The following is a 23270-nucleotide window of genomic DNA, read 5'->3' on the forward strand; positions in this document are numbered from 1 at the left end:
GTGTACAACTATAGTTTTTCTTCACATAAAGTACTTTAGTGCAACACAATAGTCCATTTTTTTTCATCCGATGACAACAGAAGCTATTTTGCTAGCACCCACAAGTAAATTAGCTTGAAAAAGCAATCTTTTTTTTTGTGCAAAAACGATGCATGGACATCATCTTTGGGAGGGGAGATTCACTGGATTCCTCATGTCTAACTCATTGTTGGAAAAAAGTTTGATCCAAATCAGATGTTGGGCTCCTGAGTGGCGCAGTGGTCTAAGGCACTGCATCTCAGTGATAGAGGTGTCACTACAGACCTGGTTTGATTCCAGGCTGTATCACAACCGGCTGTGATTGGGAGTCCCATAGGGCGGCGCACAATTGGCCCAGCATTGTCTAGGTTAGGGCTTGGCCGGGGTAGTCTGTCATTGTAAACAATAATTTTTTCTTAACTGACTTGCCTAGTTAAATAAAAGGTACTATATTTATTGACTATTATATGTATCCTATAAATTATAATTGGCAATTTGGGTGCAATCAATTGAATTCATTTCTCAGTGCTTTTTGAAGTGGAATGACACAGTAGCAAAAATGAACACGACGCAGACAACTCTTTTGGTTCTTTAAAAACCTGCTGTAAGTTAAATATTGTGTGCTACAGCTTGGAAAAAATATAAATAAATGTGACTCTGGATGACAAGTATTTAGCGCAATGTCCCAGTTGGTCTCAAACAACCCAAACATGATGCAATTTTTCCTTGCCAGCAGCCAGCCAGCTCTGCTGAGTTTCCTCCATACAGGCAGCGAGATGAGTCAGCGGAGAGCGCGCCGCGAAATCCACATGGACCAGTCGGAGCTGCTCTGCAACAAGGGCTGTGGTTACTATGGCAACGCGACCTAGCAGGGCCTGTGCTCCAAGTGCTGGCGGGAAGAGTGCCAGCGAGCCCAACAGAAGCAGATCCAGGAAGACTGGGCCCTGGCTGAGAAGTTAGTAGGCCCACCTGTGAAAGGTTATAATCAATTGCAATGTGTCGTCAGTGCTGTGGTGCATTCTTTTTCTCCAAGGTTCAGGCTGAAACGTATGCCCTTCCTCAGTGGCATGGTAGATACTTTTTTTAAACCACAGTTTCATGTGGGATGCCTCACTATGTTAGGGAATACCAACTTTCAGCCCCAGGTCACTGGCCAGCAGAATCAAGCTGGTTTTTCTTATCCACATCCTATTCTAGCTTGAGACATTTAGTAGAGGATTCATACATGATAATCAAACGTTTTTGGGCATTAATGAAATGTCAATTTTTACTAGCTTTGTCCAACACTTACCTTCCCTCCATACATTGTAATTAAAACAGGACACCAGCGGTTTGTTGAATAAAAGTTCTTCAGTCCCTCATCACGGACAGCCCCCAAGAAAGGTGACTGACTGACTCTGAAAACTCATAAAGACCGCTTTGCATTCCCTCTTATACGTTAAAGCCTGAGTTATCTCACAGGCATTTCTCCAGTGCAGTTTTTGACACACACTTTCCACCCCAGTGTATCAGCCTAGTAATTGTCTCATCAGCTCACTTCCTTGGCAGTGATCTCGGAGGCTCTAAAGCAGGGCATGACCAGCTCACAGGGTGATTGATCTACAAGGTATTCTGTTCCCTCCAAGCCCATTACAGCCTATTATACCTAGGTCTATTTAGTGACACCCTAACTGTAAGGTAAGCTCCTATACAATGGCCCCAAGGCTATTGAGAAAAATGTGCAAACTTCAAAGTCCCTTGGGGACAATTATTTTTGCGGAGTTAGATCGTCTTTCTTTAGAAAAAAAATAAAAAGGTACCCCCTCTCACTTTGCGTAATCTCACTGTGGGGATCATGGTTGACCGTCATTGAAGCGCCACTTGTCCATATTGTGACTTTGTCTCATCACTCATTTGACTTTTGCTTTGGAGTCACAGCTGCTGCGCACCAATCTCTAGTGTTATGTTGTGCTATCAACTGTTCTCTTTGATACCCCCTCTCATGATAATGCAATTGTTTCCCAAACCAAACAACCCCCCTCATATCTCTCTCTGAACCACTCATTCTGCACTTATCTGTCAATGCCATTGTTTGTTGATCAATGAAGTCATTCATTTGTCATCCAATATTCTCCCTACCCATTCCACCTTCGCCCACATCTCTCAAATCTACCCATTCTCTCTTGTATGCCCCCCATTTCCCGTGTCCTGTGGCCCCAATTGGCCCTGCCATCTCACTCTCAGCCCCCAGTGAGGGAGAGAAGGTGACAGGCCTCAGAGACTGGAGAGGAATGTTTACTCCTCCTTGGGAAATGGGCTTCCCCACAGAAGGTACGGTAATTGCTTCTACCATTGAAGATTAGATTTGCAGTGGGTAGTGCCCCCATTTTAATCCCTGTAGTTTTAAAACCAACTAGGAACTCATTAGGGCTTTACTAGTGTAGTTGACTTAATGTTACCCTCCAACATGGTGGCATTAAGATGTTCCAGTAGTCTCACCATAGTGGCACCCGCTCAGTCTAATTGGCTGAGAGACTTGTCCATCAAATTGATTCCCTGCTCTGGTTGCTTTTGAAAAAATGTGTTAGATGTGAATTGTGTATTTAACAAAAGTCCCTTTTTCATGTTGCTCATAATGTTCATTATCTCACTGTGTCCTCCTCTTGCGTATGGTCATTATACTGGCAGCACTGGTGGCCAGACTCAGAGGTGGGTGTCTGTCATTCTCTCTCTAGTTGTAGAAACACTTCTACAGAATAGAGAGAACTGTCCCTTTTATAGTCCACTGAAACTCCCAACAATATGTTCTTGCAATCGTCAGCAAAAGTGGGTGTAAAGAATCTGGTTATTTGTACTTGTGACAGAATTCTATTGATTGCATATTTGGGTCTGACATCGCCTCAGCTCTTATGTAAAGATGCACAGGTTAGACCTGTCAGCGTCTTGGTTTTAAACCCTTCTGACCTGTTTACCTTCTTTACTTGAGGCTGTCAGTTCAGGGCTTCAGACCAAAAACAATCCTGGGTGGCACTGGTGCCACTAACTTTGTTTTGTGGCACCCCCATAAAAACATTCTGCAGTGTCACACAATAGAATACATTTGAGTCTTATGAAGTCGTTCTAAAGTCAATCACAATGCTTTATTAAGACATGTAATATACTACTGAGAGAGTATTGTGATATTATGCAACCTAATCCAGTGACTGTCATGAATTTTGGGTTGACAATTATGATATTTGAGTTATTTTGCAGTCAATTTTCTATTTTTGTGTTCAATAGAGAGAAAAAAATGCATCTTCTTTCTGTTGGCTAATATTATACAGTATATAGGCCTAATTCAACTAGTGCTAATTCACCACCTGAAGAAGTGGAAACTCAAAACACTAGATTTAACTATAAATAAACTCAGCAAAAAAAGAAACGTCCTCTCACTGTCAACTGCGTTTATTTTCAGCAAACTTAACATGTGTAAATATTTGTATGAACATGACAAGATTCAACAGACAAACTGAACAAGTTCCACAGACATGTGACTAACAGAAATGGAATAATGTATCCCTGAACAAAGGGGGATCAAAAGTAACAGTCAGTATCTGGTGTGGCCACCAGCTGCATTAAGTACTGCAGTGCATTTCCTCCTCATGGACTGCACCAGATTTTCCAGTTCTTGCTGTGAGATGTTACCCCACTCTTCCACCAAGGCACCTGCAAGTTCCCGGACATTCCTGGGGGGAATGGCCCTAGCCCTCACCCTCCGATCAAACAGGTCCCAGACGTGCTCAATGGGATTGAGATCCGGGCTCTTCGCTGGCCATGGCAGAACATTGACATTCCTGTCTTGCAGGAAATCACGCCCAGAACGAGCAGTGTTGCATTGTCATGCTGGAGGATCATGTCAGGATGAGCCTGCAGGAAGGGTACCACATGACGGAGGAGGATGTCTTCCCTGTAACACACAGCGTTGAGATTGCCTGCAATGACAACAAGCTCAGTCCGATGATGCTGTGACACACCCCAGACCATGACGGACCCTCCACCTCCAAATCGATCCTGCTCCAGAGTACAGGCCTCGGTGTAACTGTCATTCCCTCGACGATAAACGCGAATCCGACCATCACCCCTGGTGAGACAAAACCGTGACTCGTCAGTGAAGAGCACTTTTTGCCAGTCCTGTCTGGTCCAGCAACGGTGGGTTTGTGCCCGTAGGTGACATTGTTGCTGGTGATGTCTGGTGAGGACCTGCCTTACAACAGGCCTACAAGCCCTCAGTCCAGCCTCTCTCAGCCAATTGCGGACAGGCTCTGAGCACTGACGGAGGGATTGTACATTCCTGGTGTAACTCAGGCAGTTGTTGTTGCCATCCTGCACCTGTCCCGCAGGTGTGATGTTCGGATGTACCGATCCTGTGCAGGTGTTGTTACACGTGGTCTGCCACTGAGGACGATCAGCTGTCCGTCCTGTCGCCCTGTGGCGTCTCGCAGTATGGACATTGCAATTTATTGCCCTGGCCACATATGCAGTCCTCATGCCTCCTTGCAGCATGCCTAAGGCACGTTCACGCAGATGAGCAGGGACCCTGGGCATCTTTCTTTTGGTGTTATTCAGTCAGTAGAAAGGCCTCTTTAGTGTCCTAAGTTTTCATAACTGTGACCTTAATTGCCTACCGTCTGTAAGCTGTTAAGTGTCTTAACGACTGTTCCACCGGTGCATGATCAAATTTATTTATAAAGCCCTTCTTACATCAGCTGAATTCTCAAAGTGCTGTACAGAAACCCAGTCTAAAACACCAAACAGCAAGCAATGCATGTGTAGAAGCATGGTGACTGGGAAAAACTCCCTAGAAAGGCCAGGACCTAGGAAGAAACCGAGAGAGGAACCAGGCTATGATGGGTGGCCAGTCCTCTTCTGGCTGTGCTGAGTGGAGATTATAACAGAACATGGCCAAGATGTTAAAATGTTCATAGATGACCAGCAGGGTCAAATAATAATAATCACAGTCGTTGTCGAGGGTGCAACAGGTCAGCACCTCAGGAGTAAATGTAAGTTGGCTTTTCATAGCCGATCATTCAGAGTATCTCTACCGCTCCTGCTGTCTCTAGAGAGTTGAAAACAGCAGGTCTGGGACAGGTAGCACGTCTGGTGAACAGGTCAGGGTTCCATAGCTGCAGGCAGAACAGTTGAAACTGGAGCAGCAGCACAGCCAGGTGGACTGGGGACAGCAAGGAGTCATTAGGCCAGGTAGTCCTGAGGCATGGTCCTAGGGCTCAGGTCCTCAGAGAGAAAGAAAGAATTAGAGAGCATACTTAAATTCACACAGGTCACCGGATAAGACAGGAGAAATACTACAGATATAACAGACTGACCCTAGCCCCCCGGCACAAACTAATGCAGCATAAATACTGGAGGCTGTGACAGGAGGAGTCTGGAGACACTGTGGCCCCGTCCGACGATACCCCCGGACATGGCCAAACAGGCAGGATATAACCCCACCCACTTTGCCAAAGCACAGCCCCCACACCACTAGAGGGATATCTTCAACCACCAACTTACCATCCTGAGACCAGGCTGAGTATAGTCCACAAAGATCTCCGCCACGGCACAACCCAAGGGGGGGCACCAACCCAGACAGGAAGATCACGTCAGTGACTCAACCCACTCAAGTGACGCACCCCTCCTAGGGAAGGCATGGAAGAGCACCAGTAAGCCAGTGACTCAGCCCCTGTAATAGGGTTTAGAGGCAGAGAATCCCCAGTGGAGAGAGGGGAACCGGCCAGGCAGAGACAGCAAGGGCGCTTTGTTGCGCCAGTGCCTTTCCGTTCACCTTCACACTCATTAATCAAGCATGGGAAACAGTGTTTAAACCCGTTTACAATGAAGATCTGTGAAGTTATTTGGATTTTTATTAATTATCTTTGAAAGACAGGGTCCTGAAAAAGGGACTAATTTTTTGCTGAGTTTATAACACCAACAGCTAGTAGCCATGTACACTGAACAAAAATATGAAAGCAACATGTGATGTGTTGGTCCAATGTTTCATGATCTGAAATAAAAGATTCCAACAATGTTCCATAAGCACAAAAAGCTTATTTCTCTCATTTTGTGCACTAATTTGTTTACATCCCTGTTGGTGAGCCTTTCTCCTTTGCCAAGATAATCCATCCACCTGACAGGTGTGGCATATCAAGAAGCTGGTTAAATAGCATGATCATTACACAGGCTCGCCTTGTGCTGGCAACAATAAAAGGACACTCTAAAATGTGCAGTTGTATCACACTAAAAATCAATGCCACAGATGTCTTAAGTTGAGGGAGTGTGCAATTGGCATGCTGACTGCAGGAATGTCCACCAGAGCTGTTGCCAGAGAATTGAATGTTCATTTCTCTACCAAAAGCCACCTCGAATGTCGTTTTAGAGAATTTGGCAGTACGTCCAACCAGCCTCCCAACCGCAGACCACATGTATTGCGTCGTGTGGGCGAGCGGTTTGCTGATATCAACATTGTGAACAGAGTGCCCCCATGGTGTCGGTGGGATTATGGTATTGGCAGGCATAAACTACGGACCACGAACACAATTGCATTTTATCTATGGCAATTCGAATGCACAAAAATACCATGACGAGATCCTGAGGCCTATTATTTTATCAAGGGACTGTATCTCTGACCAACAGATGCATATCTGTATTTCCAGTCGTGAAATCCATAGATTGGGGCCTATTGAAATTATTTAAATTGACTGATTTTCTCCTATAAGTGAGTTAAATCAATTAAATTGTTGCATTCATATTTTTGTTCAGTATTTTAATCTAACAATTAAACGTAATGTCCTAAGAAATGCAATGACGCCCAGTGCAGTTGCGAGTCCGACACGCAATTTCGCACACGCTACGTAATTGAAAGCCATATCCGATATCTTTATTGTGCTTTTGAGCTCAATAATGAGAATTGAGAAATAAAAGATATATACTTACAGAAAGCTGAGACCCTCCTCTCTTTAAATATGGACAACTAGTTGCTTCAAGTGTTTTTTTCTTTTTTCTTCCACCCTTCAATTGCATTTTTAAATATTATACAATCACGAGGGAGGAGAGCGATTGTGAGAGGCTCATTACAGCAGCCGGCCCCAGCGAAACAAGCAGGCACAGCAGCAGGTCAGACACTTCTATTCAGGGAATCATAAGGATAACGCACTTTACAAATTCATGGTTTTATCCGCCCAAAAAATACTACAAAAATTATAATTTATCTGCCCACTTTTAATTGAAGTGACCAGGTATAATGTGCAGCTCGCACTAGTGAGACCAATTAAAAAGTTAACTGGGACAGCCAAATAAAAGTGTCGCAAAATGTGACTAAATGGTCGCAGTCTGGAGGCCTGCAGTTAGCGAGAGCAACCATGACAAGAAAGGCATGGGGTAACATTATGAAAACAACACAAGTCATGGTGTCTTCCCCTCAGAGAACCAGGAGGGCAAGACCCCAAGCCCCTCGATCAGATGCCAGTCCAGCATTGAGACAGACCGCGTCTCCAGAGACTTTGTGGAATTTCTGAAGACTCTGCAGAAGCTAAGCCGAGAAGTCCACAAGCAGAGCAGTGCCTTCATCGAGATCATGGTCAACAAAAAGGTCAGTTGAACGAGCATTCAATAGTTTTCAGTGATTTTCCATGCGCAGGGTAAAAAACACAGTACCAGTCAAAAGTTTGGACACACCTACTCATTCAAGGGTTTTTCTTTATTTGTACTATTTTCTATATTGTAGAATAATGGTGAAGACATCAAAACTATGAAACAACACATATGGAATCATGTGCTGAGCGCTTGTTGACTGCTTTTCCTTCATTCTGTGGTCCAACTCATCCAAAACATCTCAATTGGGATGAGGTCGGGTGATTGTGGAGGCCAGGTCATCTGATGCAACACTCCATCACTCTCCTTCTTGGTCAAATAGCCCTTACACAGCCTGGAGGTGTGTTGGGTCATTGTCCTGTTGAAAAACTAAGCGCAAACCAGATGGGATGGCATATTGCTGTGGTAGCCATGATGGTTAAGTGTGCCTTGAATTCTAAATAAATCACAGACTGTGTCAGCAGCAAAGCACTCCCACACCATCACACCACCTCCTCCATGCTTCACGGTGGGAAGCACACATGTGGAGATCATCCATTCACCTACTCTGCGTCTCACAAAGACACGGCAGTTGGAATCAAAAATCTCAAATTTGGACTCATCAGACCAAAGGACAGATTTCCACCGGCCTAATATCCATTGCTCGTGTTTCTTGGCCCAAGTAAGTCTCTTCTTATTATTGGTGTCCTTTTACTAGTGAATATTATTTTTTTCCAGAAATTTGACCATAAAGGCCTGATTTACACGCAGTCTCCTCTGAACAGTTGCTGTTGAGATGTGTCTGTTACTTGAACTCTGAAGCATTTATTTGTGCTGCAATTTCTGAGGCTGGTAACTCTAATGAACTTATCATCTGCAGCAGAGCTAACTCCTGGTCTTCCTTACCTGTAGTGGTCCTCATGAGAGCCAGTTTCATCATAGTGTTTGATGGTTTTTGCAACTGCACTTGAAGAAACTTTCAAAGTTCCATGAAATTTTCAGGATTGACTGACCTTCATGTCTTAAAGTAATGATGGACTGTCATTTCTCTTTGGTTATTTGAGCTGTTCTTGACATAATATGGACTTGGTCTTTTACCAAAAAGGGCTATCATCTGTATGCCACCGCTACCTTGTCACAACACAACTGATTGGCTCAAACGCATTAAGGAAAGAAATTCCACAAATGAAGTTAACAAGGCACACCTGTCAATTGAAATTCATTCCAGGTGACTACCTCATGAAGCTGGTTGAGAGAATGCCAAGAGTGTGCAAAGCTGTCATCAAGGCAAAGGGTGGCTACTTTGAAGAATCTCAAATATAAAACATTATTTTGGTTACTACATGATTCCATGTGTTATTTCATAGTTTGGGTGTCTTCACTATTATTCTACAATGTAGAAAATGGTAAAAAAGTGGAATGGGTAGGTGTGTCAACTTTTGACTGGTACTGTATAATCTGAAAGGATAGAAATACCTGCACAATTTATGCTTGTGTGTAACATTTTTGTTGCAACCTTTTGACCAAAAGGTCTTCGTCCAGCTGAAACTTAATAAACCGAATGCGAGCATATGCAGCAGTGTGTAGATATTTATGTTCTTTCAACAAAGGTCAGCCTTGAAAAACTAAGCTGAAAGAATAGCTTTTATGTGTATGTTTTGTAATGGAATATTGCTGTTTTATATGGCAAAAACACCTTTTGGTATGTAGTTCCTCTCCTGTTGACCAGACATTGACATTCAATGACAAATACCTGGGATGACCTCTGATCTCCCAGGACTTAGGTGCTGATGAGCTGTTTGAGTGTGTCCAAGACTTCTACCAGAACATGTCCGACCGCCTCATGACCAATATTAAAGGTGGGTTCAAACATGACTCAATCTGCCATAAAGGAATCAGTGTACGTAACAAAATGCATCACAAACATATAAATACAATGCATTTACAAGATTCACAAAAAATTGTGTCCCAATGTGTGGTTTCAAAATAACGGAGTATAGTGCATTCTACTGCACAATAGTGTTCAGTTGGTCTTTTTGAAGGCTTAAGCATGAAATACACAGAATCTCACTGCTGATAAGTACTTATCGCAGTGGGAGGCCATTCCTTCTCTTGCTAGAACAAAAGCGGTAGCTGCTGCATGCTGACCCGGTAACGACGAACCTATCGATTCTACTTGTACAATCGCAATGTTTGGCTGTAGCGAACAACTTCACTTTGAGCCAATTGGAGAGCACGAACCCCCACGTGGGGAGAGCCAACAAAAAAATAGGGTATTTTCTCCGCACATCCACGGATAAGCAAGTCAAACTTCATATGCAATGTATGGGATGGTAGCTAGCTAAATGCACACAACACTAAATACTTCCTCCAAGCTGTAACTCCACCACTGTAGCTAGTATTGACATTATAATACAATTTCCATGAAACGGCTGCCTGTGTTAGCTGCCAAGTTAGGGCAGTGTCCTTACCTAGCTTATGCTAGCTAGTGAATATTCTAACGTTAGCTAGCTAGAACAACATTTTGCTATGAGCTGCACTGGCAGTATGTGATTATGGAGTGAATGAAATTGTTTCTACATCATCTTGCTAGGTAGTTGTCTCGCTGTGGTCATCTGGCTAGGGCTTTCTACAAAAAAGCAACATTAGCGCGGATAGCTTGGAATGTAGACCATAAGCAATACGCATGGATATATGCATTGCCAAGCAACGCTACTGCCACCTTCTAGTTTGGAGTATTTTAACGAGGCTGAGTGGCTGACAACTTCAATTTTTTTTGCTGAGTGTAAACACGAGATTGACTGCCAATACTCTTAGGTGGTGGGCCAAAGCTTTAAAATGTTTAGTTGATCAATTCCCGTTGAGGGAGGAGCAGATTTTTTGGGGGGATATGATGGTAAAACATTCTTATGATGACAATTTGTTGGCACCTTGAATTCTTGCACATTTTCTCATAAAAAGGTATATTTCGAAATTCGGCCGCTCAGGCAAATTTGTCAAACTACTAAACTTGGAACCAATCAGAACTCCCGTACATACCCCTGGTGATGAAGGTAGCCAATGGCCTGCTTCTATCTATGATGAAAACGTGAGCTGTTATCTGATGAAGAGGAACAGATAGTTAGCTCCCAGACTGAAATAAGATCTAAATCTTTCGAGTGCACTGAAGAGGTAACTCTGTTTACCATTTAGGCAATTTATTGAAAGCTAGCCAATGTTAGACTAACCTAGCCAGCTTCTGTAAATGTCAATTTTTGTTTCTTTAGCTATATCTCTGAGTTCAATTGTTGAATGATGTTTTGGCTTGATTATGTCTAATTTAAAATCTCTATCTGCAGGCTTAATGAAACATTCAATCCTATACTTTGCAAAGAAACCCAAATAAAATAATGTAGATAGAAGTGTGTGTCGTATGCTAGAATAGAGGTTTAAAAACGACAGCTGCAGATATATATTAGCCAATACATATGGCATAGCTTACACATACAGTATAGCATTCATTCCAATACAATGTGCTAAGCAATAAGATAACCAGAGTTTGCTTTCTAAACCAGATGAAAACATGCCTCCCAATTCCGTGGGAGGCATGCATAATGTTGGATGCATTGGAATATAAGGTTTGGAGAATGATAGAGCCTGTAGGATTATAGAAATATCAGTTGGGAAATTAATGTTTTGAGTTTCAAATACTAAATGTTAAGTGAATGTGAGTATATTTGTGGTTTTAAATGACTAAAACCTTCCTACTAACCTGAAAGTAAACAGTGCCAAAATCTTGAAAATCCATTAATTATTCTATTATCTATGACTGAGTGTGAGACATCTTTTCCATTTTGTACGATTCAACGTTCTTAACCGTCGACTCCCTGCCGCCCTGACAAGACTGTGTAAGACAAAAACCCACAAAGAAAAGACAACAGGCAAATGCGGTCTAAATAGTGACGGCGGGGCTAATTCAAACTGTAGGACTTGGTGAATAGACCATGGGAGATAAAAGTGAGAGACAATGATGAATAAAGATGCTCAAACAAGAATGTGTATCTGTAATAGTGTTCTTCAACTCTAAAATGCACTAGACTGTGTAAGACAAACTCCAGAAAAGACAACAGGCAAATGCATATGTGGTCTCAATGTCTAAGTAGTGACTGCAGTAGGACAGTTCTCCTCACAGGTGAGTGAATCAACCCATGCTTGGTAAATAGCACTTGGTTGATATCTGGGAGCAGGTCACAGGAGATCTGAATTTATCATGAGAGACCAGAATTAATACAAATAAATCATCACAGCAAAGGACTGTAGTTTGTGAGCTAGGAAATTAACATCCTGTCTGAGGCATGGTGCTCTGCAATCATCCTACTCCAACTATTGACATGGATAAAGTAGCATTTCTTATTTGTCAGTATGACATTATTGGGCCCTGCCTTGATGACTGTATTAGTTATACACTACTTGTCCTATAGATTTTTCTAGTCTTAAATTATTACTTGGAATAAATTGAAAACCAAAATGCTCCTTGTCCTGGAATGACATGCTAGCTAGCAATAATGCCATCTGCTCCTGCTAGCAACAGATCTACTTGTTGTAAATAGCTAGCTACAGTACTAAGGTTGCTGTCGGGAGTCATTTTACAGCTTACATTGATGGTATCACATTTCTATAACTAAATAGTTTAATACATTTTTTAAAAAGCCTTTACCTGAGCAGTTTGTCAGAACTGTGTCTGCTACCTGAGACACAGATACGCGATTGGCAGACGTGATCAACAGCGATAGTACACAAGTTTTTGATTGGTTTACAGTTTAGTACTCAGCGGCATTTGCCTGTCCAGCTAGTGAACATAAAAGTAAGTATTTGTAAAAAAAAAAAAATGTGCAAGAACTGACATTGCCAAAAAACAGAAATGTGTTTAGAAGAAATAAATATACACTATGTGAAAGGAAAAAAAAGATCTCTTCCCTCGACAGAGATTGATCATTTGGCAATCCTATCTGTGTCCTGAGCTTTTACACAATGCCTTTGGTTTCATTTGCAAATATAAATATCTATTAATATCTACTGTAAATATACAAGTGAGGCCTAAGCACTTCACCAAGTGGCCACTGAGGACAATGAATGACATTGATAAGTCTAAGTCCTTTCAGCCATATCAAAGGCTAAAGTCTTAATCTCTGGATCCTCTTTGACTGATATGGGAAACGTGTTTGGCAGATTTCAGGCCTTTAGACTTGTGATACGAAATAGATACCTTGTGATCTGTGATGGATTGGTTAGGTTGCTTTCAAAATGTAATCTGTTACAGTTGTTACCTGTCAATTTGTAAGCAGTAACACAACTTTTTAATTACCCAACCTCAGTAACGTAATCTGATTACTTTCCCTTGAAAGAGGCATTAGAAGACAAAAATGATTAATCAAATGCATTTGGTGTGTCATCGTAGTTCTCCCTGAATTGTGGTCAGACTCCCTCAGGCAGCACTAACTTAAACTTGCACCTTTTTTCAATGCTGAATTGAATATCATCGAGAAAACAAACATGTCAATGTATATTTTTTGCATACATTTTTTATTTATAAGTAATAGTTTTTCAAAACTATCTGTAATCTGATTACAATATTTTTGCTGGTAATGTAACTGATTTAGTAAAAAAAAAATCTTCAGTTTCTCCCCAACCTTGTGTTAATTATGTGACATGTCGGTGTCTGATATGTTTGCCATATCTCATCTGTTCCTCACTCTGTGTGCTATTTTATTGTGGGGGACAACTATGTTTGGTTCAATTGTTCCCTACAACAACAGCTGGCCTTCACATAGAAGCTAGATAACTTTAGCAAGCTCACATCCAAATGCCAGTCCTACATTCTTCCACAAAACATAGATAGCTCGCTAAATCAGTTAAAAACCAACACCAAACTTTACAATGTTTACAATAGTGTTGGAAAGCCGATCTCGCTACGCCATAGTCCAAGCTACGGTAAGAGTTAGCCACATTTTAGTTTCAGACCGGGCAAACACTGCAGCTAGCTACATTTCCTCGACTAAGATCAACCAAGAGACCAGTCAATATACAACTCAAACTGTAGCTGAGAAGACAAATTGCTTGCTAGCTATATTAAACCTCCAATGCGCATGTAAACAACACCTCTGTTGTGCACTGCAGTGTGCAAATGCACGCTCGCTACAATCATAAGCCTCACCAGAGAAGCATTGCTATTTCAAATATCCAGAATAAATTCCAGTACGCTCCCTTTCCTGTCTTCTTGACATTTTTATCCAAATGTGCGCTGATCAACATTGCGAAACTAACGTCAATGCCATTTGAGAGTCTTGATTGTACTTGACAGCTCTGATCTGGATGCTGGAATAGCCCATATGTTGGGCACACTATTTGTCAATAACGCCACCATGCAGGGCTATTCTAGGGGCGGGAGGATTATTTGAGCCCTGAATGCTGATTGACTGACAGCTGTGGTATATCAGACCATATACCACGGGTATGACAACATGTACACTGCTCAAAGGGAACACTTAAACAACACAATGTAACTCCAAGTCAGTCACACTTCTGTGAAATCAAACTGTCCACTTAGGAAGCAACACTGATTGACAATACATTTCACATGCTGTTGTCCAAATGGAATAGACAACAGGTGGAAATTATAGGCAATTAGCAAGACACCCCCAATAAAGGAGTGGCTCTGCAGGGGGTGACCACAGACCACTTCTCAGTTCCTATGCTTCCTGGCTGATGTTTTGGTCACTTTTGAATGCTGGCGGTGCTTTCACTCTAGTGGTAGCATGAGACGGAGTCTACAACCCACACAAGTGGCTCAGGTAGTGCAGCTCATCCAGGATGACACATCAATGCGAGCTGTGGCAAGAAGGTTTGCTGTGTCTGTCAGCGTAGTCTCCAGAGCATGGAGGCGCTACCAGGAGACAGGCCAGTACATCAGGAGACGTGGAGGAGGTCGTAGGAGGGCAACAACCCAGCAGCAGGACCGCTACCTCCACCTTTGTGCAAGGAGGAGCACTGCCAGAGCCCTGCGAAATGACCTCCAGCAGGTCACAAATGTGCATGTGTCTGCTCAAACGGTCAGAAACAGACACCATGAGGGTGGTATGAGGGCCTGACGTCCACAGGTGGGGGTTGTGCTTACAGCCCAACACCGTGCAGGACGTTTGGCATTTGCCAGAGAACACCAAGATTGGCAAATTCGCCACTGGTGCCCTGTGCTCTTCACAGATGAAAGCAGGTTCACACTGAGCACGTGACAGACGTGACAGAGTCTGGAGACGCCGTGGAGAACATTCTGCTGCCTGCAACATCCTCCAGCATGACCGGTTTGGCGGTGGGTCAGTCATGGTGTGGGGTGGCATTTCTTTTGGGGGTCGCACAGCCCTCCATGTGCTCGCCAGAGGTAGCCTGACTGCCATTAGGTACCGAGATGAGATCCTCAGACCCCTTGTGAGACCATATGCTGGTGCGGTTAGCCCTGGGTTCTTCCTAATGCAAGACAATGTTAGCCCTCATGTGGCTGGAGTGTGTCAGCAGTTCCTGCAAGAGGAAGGCATTGATGCTATGGACTGGCCCGCCCGTTCCCCAGACTTGAATCCAATTGAGCACATCTGGGACATCTTTTCTCGCTCCATCCACCAACAGACTGTCCAGGAGTTGGCGGATGCTTTAGTCCAGGTCTGGGAGGAGATCCCTCAGGAGACCATCTGCCACCTCATCAGGAGCATGCCCAGGCGTTGTAGGGAGGTCATACAGGCACGTGGAGGCCACACACACTACTGAGCCTAATTTTGACTTGTTTTAAGGACATTACATCAAAGTTGGATCAACCTGTAGTGTGGTTTTCCACTTTAATTTTGAGTGTGACTCCAAATCCAGACCTCCATGGGTTGATACATTTGATTTCCATTGATAATTTTTGTGTGATTTTGTTGTCAGCACATTCAACTATGTAAAGAAAAAAGTATTTAATAAGAATATTTCATTCATTCAGATCTAGGATGTGTTATTTTAGTGTTCCCTTTATTTTTTTGAGCAGTGTGTGTGTGTGTGTATATATATATAATATTACACATCCAGTTGAAGTCGGAAGCTTACCTTAGCCAAATACATTTAAACTCCGTTTTTCACAATTCCTGACATTTAATTATAGTAAAAATTCTGGAATTGTGATACAGTGAAATGATCTGTCTGTAAACAATTGTTGGAAAAATGACTTGTGTCATGCACAAAGTAGATGTCCTAACCGACTTGCCAAAACTATAGTTTGTTAACAAGAAATTTGTGGAATGGTTGAAAAACTAGTTTTAATGACTCCAACCTAAGTGTTTGTAAACTTCCGACTTCAAGTGTGTGTAATACAAAAGTTAAGCCTAATGTGGAATGTTTTCCTTCCAGGCTCTTCAGAGCGTGTGGAGCAAGTGATGGACGAGGTGGAGAAGTACATTATGACTCGCCTGTATGAGCGTCTTCTGTCCCGAGACCACAGACAATGAGAAGAAAGACCTGGCCACTCAGAACAGGATATGGTAAGGACTACAATCTTCTACCTGAAAGACAGGCAGTTGTATTAAATTGTTTATGAATTGGGGTGTTTGTCACTGTGGGCAGACATGCATGCAATTATCCTCCCGTATCTGTCAATGTGCGTGGTAATGACCCTTTGTGTTTGTGTCACTGTGGGTGTTTGTCACTGTCTCACCCATCACTGTGTGGGTTGTATAGGGAGTTACACTGGGTGGACATTCAGATGCTCTGTGTGCCAGTGGATGAGGAGATCCCAGCGGTGTCAGACAACGTGGTCAAAGCCATAACAGGTGAGTCATGGATGGTGTCAAACAGAATCCCATTAGGACTCAACCAAACATTTCTCTTTAAATCATGGGTAGTGTTCAGAGGACTCTGCAGTGTGTTGCCTTTTTTGTTATTTTTTTTTAACCTTTATTGAACCAGGAAAAGCTCATTAAGACAGTGTCTTCTGCAAGGGAGACATGGCCAAGAAAGCAGCAGTCAATACAATATTACGCAATTTTAAAGCATACATGATCTGACCTATAGGAAACATTTTCACATCTCAGGATTGTGAACAGGATTATGAATTGTGTGTTGCATTACAGACATCATCGAGATGGACTCTAAGCGGGTACCAAGGGAGAGCTAGCGTGCATCACGCGCTGCAGCAAGCACATCTTTAGCGCCATCAAGATCACCAAAAGCGAGCCAGCCTCGGCAGACGACTTCCTACCCACCCTAATCTACATCGTACTGAAGTCCAATCCACCATGCCTGCAATCCAACATCCAGTACATCACCCGCTTCTGCAACCCCAGCAGGCTCATGAATGGAGAGGGCGGATACTACTTCACTAACCTGGTACGTGTCTCTGTGCCACTTCACACCACTCCCTCATGCCCACACCGAGGTGAAGAGAACCAAGCACACACTCATTTGGTTCATAGCTCACCTCCTGTGTCTTCTCTCTGTTTAGTGGTGTGCAGTTGCCTTCATTGAAAAACTGGACGCCCAGTCCCTCAACTTGGACCCTGTGGACTTTGAGAGCTACATGTTGGGCCAGAGGTGGACAGTGGCTGGCCACAGATTGACACTGCCGCTTCCATACCCGCCCTGGCCCAGGTCAACCAGAATCTGGATCTCCTGTCAGGCCTGCAGAGCCGGCAGGAAAGGGTTCTGGAGGTGGCGCAGAGCATGCAGAGTGACCTGATCACCTGGCAGGAGAGTGTAGAGCGAGAGGTGCAGGAAATCCTGGAGAAGTACCCGTTGGAGATCAGCCCACCTGCCCTCTCTGCCATCGACTCAGACAACATGGAAAACGACCGGCTGCCACTGATGCCCCAAGTGTTTGCTGGGTAATATCTCTCCAGAATGGGAGGCAAGAGGGCTTCTTGAACTAATGATCCCGCCTCTCTGTAATGCTTTGAGCCGTCATTGGTCTTTACTATGGCGAGGTTCAGGAATTGGCAGCCCCCTCGTGTCTATACTGCTACCATTTTAAACATTCTCACACACTGTAAGCCAAGTAGGCTTTTGTCCATTTTTCCCCTAGACCCAAAAGCATTCACAGATCTAAATTAATAGATAAAAGGAGGGACTAAGTTTGAGGAAAAGAGTTAAGGGACCTTTAATGGAACCAAGTCTTTACAATGTTCCTGCATACACATACTCCTTTTAGACTAGCCCTCTTCAGATCAGATGGCCTGAGTTGGCATTGGGCCCTAATCTGTTCTCCTCTACATCCCTGCTGCACTGACACAGATGGCACACCTTGATACCGTAAGATAACTTCTCCACCTTGTCGTGCTGAGGAAAGAGGCATGTTACTTTTAGATGGCTGCTGGTGAATTTGGGAAATGCTGACTAACATTTAGTTATTCTTCAGATAGCGTGGTACATGTTACAAACTGTGAAACCTAAAGAGTGACCAAGACTCAAGTTACTGTGTTATGTACAAAATGCCAGTGAACTGCTGATATGGATTGTGGCATGTTGTGCATCATAGAAGTAATTGTGAAAGATGGATGATACCTGGGGAAGATGGATGATACCTGGGGAATGTTCAGTAAGGTGAAATGCTCAGATCAATGCTGATTATTTTGTATATGTTTAAGGAACACTTAACAGTTCAATTTGATTACAGCATGATATTTACTCTATTACTACATGCCTTTTCTATCTGCAATCCATTGAACATTTGAATCACCTGAATAAGCCCCAGGTTGTAATACTTCAACATCACTCACTCTGCTGTCACACAGACATATGTACTCTACTTTAACACTGTAATCAACTGTGACTGACTGCTGAGTCTCCAAAAGATTTGTAAACAAGTGTGTGTATATTTGTACTTTTAAACTGAATGGCACATCACTATTTTATTATGGAAATGTAATTTATAAGAATTGCCTTGTTTTATAGTGTGTATTTAATTGCCGTTCAATGAATAAACCCCAGGAATGCAAATCTAGTGGGGGTTTTTCCTCCTGCCTCACACCATTTCCACCCATACTGCTGATGTTCTGCTTGGTCAAAATCCGATCTGGTTCGCGCTTACTGGGATTATAATTTGCATATGTGCGAACTCCTTCAAGACAGTTGGAAAAGCATTCCTCATGAAGCTGGTTGAGAGAATGTCAAGAGTGTGCAAATCTGTCATCGGGGCAAAGGGTGGCTACTTTAAAGAATATTAAATATATTTTATTTGTTTAACCGTTTTTTTTGGTTACTACATGATTCTATGTGTTATTTCATAGTTTTGATGTCTTCACTATTATTCTACAGTGTCAAATAGTAAAAATAAAGAAAAACCCTTGAATGAGTATGTGTGTCAACTTTTGACTGGTACTGTACAGGAAATGTTGCTTGTTAACAGTTAAATACACTCAAATCTAGCCTAAATCATGTAGCGTATCCTTCGTTGCCTGCTGCAAATGACTTGCTACTGACATCTTGTGGTGAAAATGTTGACCAGAGTTGTACAGATAGAATGGGGCACTGCACAGCAGTCGTGGGTTACTTTGGAACCGGTTACTTTGGAACCATATCCCAAATCTGAGAATCCTTTCTACAGATAAAATGGGTATGGTGGAAGTAAGCTAAACTTTTACATTCAGCCTCAGAATTGCTGCTAGAAATTGACACCCAATTTCTAAGAAGAAAAGCTGTAGTGTAACTAAAAAAGCTAATTGGACATAAAATGATCATTGTTTAGTGTCTTAGGTTTCACTTTTAAGATGTATTATTTGATTCAAACCATAACTAAGTGGCTGCTCTGAAGCCTTCTGTGGCTATGTAGCTCTTATCTCTCCTGGTCTCTTTTCCTCATTTAATAGAATTGGATGGGTCACGAGTGTATGTAGATTGCATCTAAGTGTCCACCATATTGCTTTCCCCGATCACATGTTTGGGAGAAAATGTAAGATGTACTTTCTTTATTCATGCCTTTGGATGCCTATTCATCAAGGCTCAGTGGTTAGCTGGGAAGCCAGGCTTGATACCAGAGGATCCTCCAGGAAATGGGATGAGGTGTCTCGATGGGACTAGCCTGAATGGATGACTTACATTTTATTCAGCTTCACTGGGGACATAAAAAATGGCTCATTAATTTTGCCCCACATTCACAGAAGGCAGCTCCACTTCTCTCCAAGCATTCTGTATTTAGTATGTGGGTCAATTTCTCCCTCAGGTTCAAATTAGGCTTCGGAATAAGGCATGTTTAGTGGGAAATCCATATTTCAGTACAGTTTTGAGCATGGCATAGTTGATATACAGTAACAGTCAAAAGTTTGGACACACCTACTCATTCAAGGGTTTTTCTTTATTTTTACTATTTTATACATTGTAGAGTAATAGTGAAGACAAACTATGAAATAACACACGGGATCCTGTAGTAACCAAAAAACTATATTTTATATGAGATTCTTCAAAGTAGTCTCCCTTTGCTTTGATGTCAGCTTTGCGCACACACTTGGCATTCTCTCAACCAGCTTCATGAGGTAGTCACCTGGAATGCATTTCAATTAACAGGTGTGCCTTGTTAATTTGTGGAATTTCTTTCCTTCTTAATGCATTTGAGCCAATCAGTTGTGTTGTGACATGGTAGGGGTGGTATACAGAACATAGCCCTATTTGGTAAAAGACCAAGTCCATATTATGGCAAGAACAGCTCAAATAAGCAAAGAGAAACGACAGTCCATCATTACTTGAAGACATGAAGTTCAGTCAATTTGGAACATTTCAAGAACTTTGAACGTTTCTTCAAGTGCAGTCGCAAAAACTATCAAGCACTATGATGAAACTGGCTCTCATGAGAACCACCACAGGAAAGGGAGACCCAGAGTTTCCTCTGCTACAGAGGATAAGTCCATTAGAGTTACCAGTTTCAGAAATTGCATCCCAAATAAATGCTTCACAGAGTTCAAGTAAAACATCTCAACAATTGCTGCAAAGAAAGCACTACTAAAGGACACCAATAATAAGAAGATACTTGCTTGGGCCAAGAAGCACGAGTAATGGACATTAGACTGGTGGAAATCAGTATTTTGGTCTGATGAGTCCAAGTGTGAGATTTTTGGTTCCAACCGCCGTGTCTTTGTGAGACGCAGAGTAGGTGAACGGATGATCTCTGTGTGTGGGATTCCCACCGTGAAGCATGGAGGAGGATGTGTGATGGTGCTTTGCTGGTGACACTGTCTGTGATTTACTTAGAATTCAAAGCACACTTAACCAGCATGGCTACCACAGCATTCTGCAGCGATACGCCATCCCATCTGGTTTGCGCTTAGTGGGACTATATAATTTGTTTTTCAACAAGACAATGACCCAATACTCTCCAAGGACTATTTGTAAGGGCTATTTGACCAATAAGGAGAGTGATGGAGTGCTGCTTCAGATGACATGGCCTCCACAATCACCCGACCTCAACCCAATTGAGATGGATTGGGATGAATGGGACTGCAGAGTGAAGGAAAAGCAGCCAACAAGTGCTCAGCATATGTGAGAACTCCTTCAAGACAGTTGGAAAAGCATTCCCCATGAAGCGAGAATGAGAGAATGAGAGAATGTCAAGAGTGTGCAAAGCTGTCATCGAGGCAAATGGTGGCTACTTTAAAGACTATAAAATATATTTAGATTTGTTTAACACTTTTTTGGTTACTACATGATTCCATGTGTGTTATTCCATAGTTTTGATGTCTGCACTATTATTCTACAGTGTCGAAAATAGCAAAGATAAAGAAAAACCTAGGTGTGTCCACTTTTGACTGGTATTGTAAGTAAACTTGATTTTGCACATAAACTCAGCAAAAAAAGAAATGTCCTCTCACTGTCAACTAAAGTCAATCACAATGCTTTATTAAGAAGTGTAATAGACTACTGAGAGAGTATTGTGATATTATGCAACCTAATCCAGTGACTGTCATGAATTTTGGGTTGACAATTAGGATAATTTTGTTATTTTACAGTCAATGTTCTATTTTTTTTGTTCAATAGAGAGAAAAAAATGCATCTTCTTCTATTTACTTATATTATATATAGGCCTAATTAAATTAGTGCCAATTCACCACCAGTGGAAACTGAAATCCCATTAGTTGCTAGATTTCTAACAATAAATAAACTCAGCATGTGACTAACAGAAATTGAATAATGTGTCCCTGAACAAAGGGGGGTCAAAATCAAAAGTAACAGTCAGTATCTGGTGTGGCCACCAGCTGCATTATGTACTGCAGTGCATCTCCTCCTCATGGACTGCACCGGGTTTGCCAGTTCTTGCTGTGAAATGTTACCCCACTCTTCCACCAAGGCACCTGCAAGTTCCAGGACATTTCTGGGGGGAATGGCCCTAGCCCTCACCCTCCGATCCAATAGGTCCCAGACGTGCTCAATAGGATTGAGATCCGGGCTCTTCACTGGCCATGGCAGAACATTGACATTCCTGTCTTGCAGGAAATCACGCACAGAACGAGCAGTATGGCTGGTAGCATTGTCATGGTGGAGGGTCATGTCAGGATGAGCCTGCAGGTAGGGTACCACATGAGGGAGGAGGATGTTTTCCCTGTAACACACAGCGTTGAGATTGCCTGCAATGATAACAAGCTCAGTCCGATGATGTTGTGACACACCTCCCAGACCATGACGGGCCTTCCACCTCCAAATCGATCCCACTCCAGAGTACAGGCCTCTGTGTAACGCTCATTCCTTCGACGATGAACGTGAAACTGACCATCACCCCTGGTGAGACAAAACCGTGACTCGTCAGTGAAGAGCACTTTTTGCCAGTCCTGTCTGGTCCAGAGACGGTGGGTTTGTACCCATAGGCGACGTTGTTGCCGGTGATGTCAGTGATGTCTGGTGTGGACCTGCCTTACAACAGGCCTACAAGCCCTCAGTCCAGCCTCTCTCAGCCTATTGTGGACAGTCTCTGAGCACTGATGGAAGGATTGTGCGTTTCTGGTGCAGTTGTTGTTGCCGTCCTGTACCTGGGTGTGATGTTCGGATCTACCGATCCTGTGCAGGTGTTGTTACACGTGGTCTGCCACTGTGAGGACGATCAGCCTGTCCGTCCTGTCTCCCTGTAGCTCTGTCTTAGGCATCTCACAGTACGGACATTGCAATTTATTGCCCTGACCACATCTGCAGTCCTCATGCCTCCTTGCAGCATGCCTATGGCATGTTCACGCATATGAGCAGGCACTCTGGGCATCTTTCTTTTGGTGTTTTTCAGAGTCAGTAGAAAGGACTCTTTTAGTGTCCTAAGTTTCATAACTGTGACCTTAATTGCCTACCGTTCCACAGGTACATGTTCATTAATTGTTTATAGGTCATTGAACAAGCATGGGAAACGGTGTTTAAACCCTTTACAATGAAGCTCTGTGAAGTTATTTGGATTTTTACGAATTATCTTTGAAAGACATGGTCCCGAAAAAGGGATGTTTCTTTTTTTGCTGAGTTTAGAAGAAAGGAATGCATTGGGAGAATAAGATTTCATATTATTGTGTTACTGTTCGTCTTCCCACTTTCTTGTAGAGATTGCTTTTATAACATGTGTGGGTGTGTCGATTTACCCTTCTCATATTTATACGGGCCATTGCTCATTGGATAACTGTGAGAAAGGTCCCACCTTCCACCGCTTCAGCTGTTTTACA

General features: G+C 42.8%; 1 pseudogene; it reads left to right on the plus strand.

Annotated features, from left to right (window-relative positions):
* Nucleotides 1-794: 794 nt before the first annotated feature.
* Nucleotides 795-18864, plus strand: LOC115135960 (rab5 GDP/GTP exchange factor-like; annotated as a pseudogene).
* The last annotated feature ends 4406 nt before the right edge of the window (nucleotides 18865-23270 follow it).

The sequence above is a fragment of the Oncorhynchus nerka genome, linkage group LG10 (genome assembly GCF_034236695.1).
Source record: "Oncorhynchus nerka isolate Pitt River linkage group LG10, Oner_Uvic_2.0, whole genome shotgun sequence".
Classification (NCBI taxonomy): Eukaryota; Metazoa; Chordata; class Actinopteri; order Salmoniformes; family Salmonidae; genus Oncorhynchus; species Oncorhynchus nerka.